The following is a 6,000-nucleotide window of genomic DNA, read 5'->3' on the forward strand; positions in this document are numbered from 1 at the left end:
GAGGTTTAAGGAGGTTATTTATAACGGATTTCAGCCAGAACATGATAAAAAAGAATCAGAGTTTCGAGAAGAATAAAACACGACGTTATCGCCACACATGCCTCTGTCGCCGAGCGACAGACGTGTCGCCGCAACGACAGGCCTGTCGCCAGACGACAACCTGTGGTGCAGCGTTGCAGGCAGTTTTTTTACAAGTTTTCATAATTTTGATAAAATTAAGGGGTGAAATTGTAATTTCCTTTAAAACACTTCTTTTATTAGAAATAAAACTCTTAAAACTCAATTATCAATACTAATTACATTAGGATTCACAAGAACCTTCTAGAAGATTCTAGAAGACTATTATCAATCCTAATTGCATTAGGAATGATAAATCATAATAGGCCCTCCTCAAGATCAGTGGGCCGCATATAAAGATCAAACCGGGCAAGTTTAGTAATTTGGCCGTAACTTCCTCATTATTCATCGAAATTGGGCTTATAATATATCGTAGGCAAGCTCTTTTAAAACACGATCCAACTACATCATTATTGGACCCTTTCCATGGACCAAACTAAACTGGATTGGCTATTTTAATAAAATAGGTTTGTAAAAACAAAAAGAAAGAAAAGGATTAAAACTAACCGCAACACTAGACTTTCCACATTGTCTGTTATACCCCTCATGATTTTTTTAAAGGATTTGATATACTGCTCATATCAAAAAGGTGCATCTTCCTTTTAGGGAGCTCATTTGCTAAGATACTTCATAGTTAAGCATGCTCGGCTGGGAGTAGTCTTGGGATGTGTGACCTCTTGGGAAGTTTTCTCGGGGTGCGCATGAGTGAGGAAAAAATGAACCAGAAGGACTTGTGTTGGTTTGTAAGGACAGTTGTTGGCCCTTGATGCACATTGCGTTACAATAGGCCCCTCCCTAATTTGTTTGGGGCCGGGGTGTTACAAATGGTATCAGAGCAACCCTGCGACCGCGTGCTGACCATGGATAATGAATCCTATGTCAGTCGTCTAGCGGGGAAGAATTCTGGGGCCATATGGCCGTAGCCAGACTGGATGTAACACTTTGGCTACCCAGTTGCCATTAGGCATAATACTAGAGTCCCTAGCTTTCCAGGCGCAACGAGGGCTTGCCATTCTTAAGTGGGGGTGTATGTAATACCCCTCATGATTGCTTTAAAAGGATTTGATATACTACTCATGTGAACAAGGTGCATCTTCCTTTTAGGGAGCTCATTTGATAAGATAATCCATAGTTAAATGTGCTTGGGTGGGAGTAGTCTTGGGATGGGTGACCTCCTCGAAAGTTTTCTCGGGGTGCGCATGAGTGAGGACAAAATGCGTCGGAAAGATTGTGTTGGTTTGTGGCGACAATTGTTGGCCGACGATGCACATTTCGTGACAATAGGCCCCTCCCTAATTTGTTTGGGGTGTGGGTGTTACAAATGGTATCAGAGCAACCCTGCGACCGCGTGTTGGCCGTGTTACACTTTCACGTCATTCGATTTTGTTGCGACGTGAAAGGTATTCATCACTGGGTTTGGTTTTTGGGAGTTACATTTGGGTGTCTACACTAGGCAACATATTAAAGAGCATGATCATGACAATGTAAATGTAGAAACAAAAAGCGATAATGCGGTGTACCTCAATAGTGTCAGTGACTACCACGGTTTGTGACAAGATTGATGGAAGTTGACAAACACTTTAAATAATAAAAAGTTTCCTTGATAAGAATTGAAATCATTTATATTGAGCCCCCAATGTTGGATTACTTGGGAAGGTTAAGTAGTTTAGCCCCCTCTGTCATATTCTAGATTGGTAAATTATCTATAAGAGCATCTCATATATACCAACTTGTTGTTAATTATTCACGAAATAATAACAAATAACATTATCCACCGTATGTATTCGAAAAAGCGTTAAGCATTCATAATTACATTAGAAAGAACCACAATCAAATCATCGATAGTTAATCAAAGTATAATGATCAAAGCGTCAAAAACTAAGGAAAAATATTCATAATAACCAAAGCATGATGCATTGAAGCATCAGGGATCAAATAATAAAATTTAATCAAAGCGTTAGATTGATAATAAGATCATACTATTTTTCCCCCTTGTGGCAACTTCATGAAAAAATGCAAACAATATGAAATGAAGTTAGCCACAAAAATATAATGTTACCGTCAACTTGTTGTTGTGGATGACAATATTCCGATGTCATAATCAATTAACATTATAAATCTCCACCTGTAACCTTACTTTATCTAAAAATACGCTTGGTACGACATAAATATGTCATCATAAGATATAAAAATCTAAGCACTACATAAGCTAATGTCATGAGTTATAGATACAAGTCAATGAAATTATTTTTAGAATAGAATAGTTTCTAGTAATAAATCTGAATTTTGCATTAGGCAAAAGCTTACTTGCATCGTCGTTTAAAGCAACAATTGTCTTAATGTTGTCGTCACTATCTAATGATTTTAGACTGTTGACGACGTTACTGACTGGTATCGTCGTAACTGATTGATGTCGTCATCGACACTGGCTGTTATCGTCAGAACTGACTAAAGTCGTCGGAATAGACTATCGTTGTCAAAACTTTAATGCTGGTTTATTTAGCGACAACATAGCCTAAAATAATGTTAGTTAAACAAAAAATAGGATTGTGAATGACGACAAACCCTGAATTTTTGTGGCATCATGAGACCCATGACTTAAAGAAGTGTTTTCCATGGCGTCCTTCCCTTTAAGTGTGATGTTTACTTCGTTGGTGATAATATAGTCTGTCCTAATGTAGCTTAAAGAAGACACAAAAATGGTTAGTTAAAATTAAACCACAAGAAGGAACATTACCAAAACTCTTAATGTTGTCAAAGATAATCGCCCTTGTTGCAGCATATTGAGTTAAGTTGGCGTCGATCACCACTTCTCATTGCCGGGACCACGAACAATAATTCTTATATAGTCACTTTACGAGATTGAATATATCTTGATGATGGGAATGTGTTTGAATGTGTTTGGAGAGGAACTTCTGTAGGGTTAAGATTTTAATCTAGCTGCATCCCCACAGACGGTGCCATATTGTTTATGCTAAATTTCGTCAAGTAGGATTTGATGTGGGATACGAGCTACGGATCAACTAAATTAAAATAGGGGGTATGGAATGCGAAAAATAAATGACAAAAAAATAAAGGGAGAGGGAGGAGGCACGATATCATGACGCGAAAAACCCCAATGAAGGTGGGTAAAAACCACGGGTGGCAATGACTCCAACATTCCACTATAGTACGGGCATAAAGCCAATATTTACAAGTACAATATATATATGATAATTGATATCAATAGAGCATGCGTAGTAATAAATATAACGAGCTTGGGCGTAGCTATATAGTGTGGTCAGGAAGGAATTTGGCGTAGTAGATTAGTAATATTGCAGAAGTACATTATAGTAGTGGTCTTTTGGATGAGTGGTGTTGGGATTAGAATGTAGTAGTTGGGCAATGATACTTCTAGTGGAAAGTCCATGTGGAAAGAGGTTGGTGACATTGCAGAGGAATAAAGGGGTAGTATGTAGTGTATTTAAGAGGAGGTTATATACGTAGGATGTCAGTGGCAGTTGTAGTGGTATTCTTATGTGGATGGAGATATTAAGGATTAGATGTGTAGGTATCAATTGTATGGGATTTGCAGGATTGTCAATGGGGAAATGGGATTTCATAGTAGAAGTATTATACGTGGAGATGGCCTGGTCTTTGTGAGAGGAAGTGCTTCTATTTATAGAGCCTCAAGCAAGCGGTTGGAGGAAGATAAAGATATGATCATGACTCCTTGAATTTATGAAGTGGTGATTCATTCTTTTACTTGGTCCTTTGACAAACTTGGACTGATTTAGGGAGTATATACATCCAACAACCTCCAATTGACTTATTCTTGTTAAGAGATAATCCTTCCTTGATCGTAGGAACGCTTGCAACAACCTTGACTTGTTCTTGTATATCTTCGTCTTGACTATCAACGTCGGTCAATGGTCGTACAAAATGACCCATAACACGGATCCAATCTATTGTAAGCGTTTTTGAAGAGAAAAGGACACCAAGTTATCTGGTCGAAAAGAATAGAACCCTGAGCGACACCAAGAAGTGTCATTCAGTGATTCGATCATCACCAGAAATACCCAATTTCAAATTTGGACCATTTCTCGCTTTTTGCGTGTCATCCTCGCATCGGAGTCATGCAAATCTTCTCTATATCATTCAAATTTCATTACATACCTCCAAGAGATAATCTTTGAAAGCATGCACCGGCTAAGAACCTAGATGCTATAGTTGCTACTAGTACTTCCCCTAGTTTAAATTTTATAGTCTTATTTTGACTTTGAATGGCATTTTAATATGAACCTTTGACTAATAATTTTTTTTTTGAACCAAATTTTTTGTTATACATAGCCCTTAGAGCTACATATAAGCATTAAATTTACATTTAAAAATCGTAAAAAATTAAGATATCGTAAAAATATAGACACTGATTTACGCGTGTTTTAAAAATATAATCATAAAAAACAAAATGGATCTATCAAATTGAAACAATGGAGTAGTTCCTAAAGTAGATCTTGGTTCGTGTTTGGAAGGTAAGATTCATAGTTTCTTTTTTTTTTAGTGGACACATTTGTTTGTTTTGGTACATTCGTCAATATATGATTTCAGATATCAATAATCTCATTTATCGATAGGTCAAAAATTATAAAACATGTTATTCAATAAATAGATGGTTTCATTACGAATCTAAAAGGAACTCACATGACTATTTTATATTCTTATGTTTAAGAAATTTAAAGTATTTAAAGTAACTAATTAAAGTGAATATTATTAATATGAAAGCATGTTAAGTAGTAATAAAAAAATATATATATGATGCACATAATCTTAAGCATTGCGCAACATTTGGTTTTTTTCTATGTTTTCTTGGCACATCATGAACTTATATTTTTTGTGGAGGTGTTTGTTCTTTTTCCTATGTTTTCTTAGCATATCATGGATCCATATTTTATATATAGTGTTGTCCATAAATAAAATGGTCTAATAAAGAAGAAAACCAATTTTTTTTTTTTAATTTTATTTTGAATTGGTTATATTATATGTTAGAACCTAGTAGCCTAACTACTACTTACTAAAGAGTGAGAATACACTAACAACAGTGGTGGAGCCAGGGTTTTGAGAATGGTAGGGCACTGCCTTATCGACTATCTAAAATCTATCTCATAATATCCCTACAATAACATCTACGTACCGCATAGTCACCATGAAACAAAGTCTTAATACTCATATATGTCAAACTTTACTTTACTTGTTACACCCAAATTCCAGCCTTTATAAGCAATGATTCTATTATAATTTTCTTTGTAAAAACTTTTCTTATAGGTTAAAATCACAAAATGCATTCTTTATAACAAATAGCATGATCTAAAAAAAAAAATTCCTCAAAATGAATATGAGTGCAAATTATAAGTAATAATTTGGATATGTATATGTTAAAAGAAATATTAGAAAAACCAATTGCAATAAAATACTTAGAAATTATTTTAGGTCTAATAATTTAGGTATTGTTCAAAAAAAAAAAAAAAAAAGTTTGTTGTTGGGAGGAAGAACTGAACCCATGACCATTGGGGAAAAGAGTAATACTCTTACCACTAGGCTACTAGTTCCTCATAACATTATTAGGTGCAATGTACTTATTTAACTAAATTTAAATTGATTTGTTTTTTTTTTGGTTGGTAGGGCACGTGCCCTACCAAGACCTAGATTAGTTCCGCCCCTGACTAACAACATCGACTCTCACGAGTGGGGAAAATCAAGCTAGTAAGTTCTTGAACTAAAAAGACATTAATTCAATCTATTCAATTTGATTCATCATAAAAGAGTTAATCAGCTTTAGTCACTCTAGTTAGTTGATCCTAAAATAAAAATAAGCACATCATCACACATAGAACATAAGCATAGATA

The 6,000-nt window shown here is 35.3% G+C and overlaps 1 non-coding gene across 1 annotated transcript; it reads right to left on the bottom strand.

Moving 5' to 3' along the window:
* Window positions 1-4,181: 4,181 nt before the first annotated feature.
* On the bottom strand, window positions 4,182-4,283 carry LOC145564129 (U6 spliceosomal RNA). Its single transcript, XR_014094754.1, has one exon. It is a non-coding gene; the product is annotated as a U6 spliceosomal RNA (small nuclear RNA).
* Window positions 4,284-6,000: the final 1,717 nt, after the last annotated feature.

Source organism: Chenopodium album, chromosome 1 (genome assembly GCF_948465745.1).
Source record: "Chenopodium album chromosome 1, dcCheAlbu1.1, whole genome shotgun sequence".
Taxonomy (NCBI): domain Eukaryota; kingdom Viridiplantae; phylum Streptophyta; class Magnoliopsida; order Caryophyllales; family Amaranthaceae; genus Chenopodium; species Chenopodium album.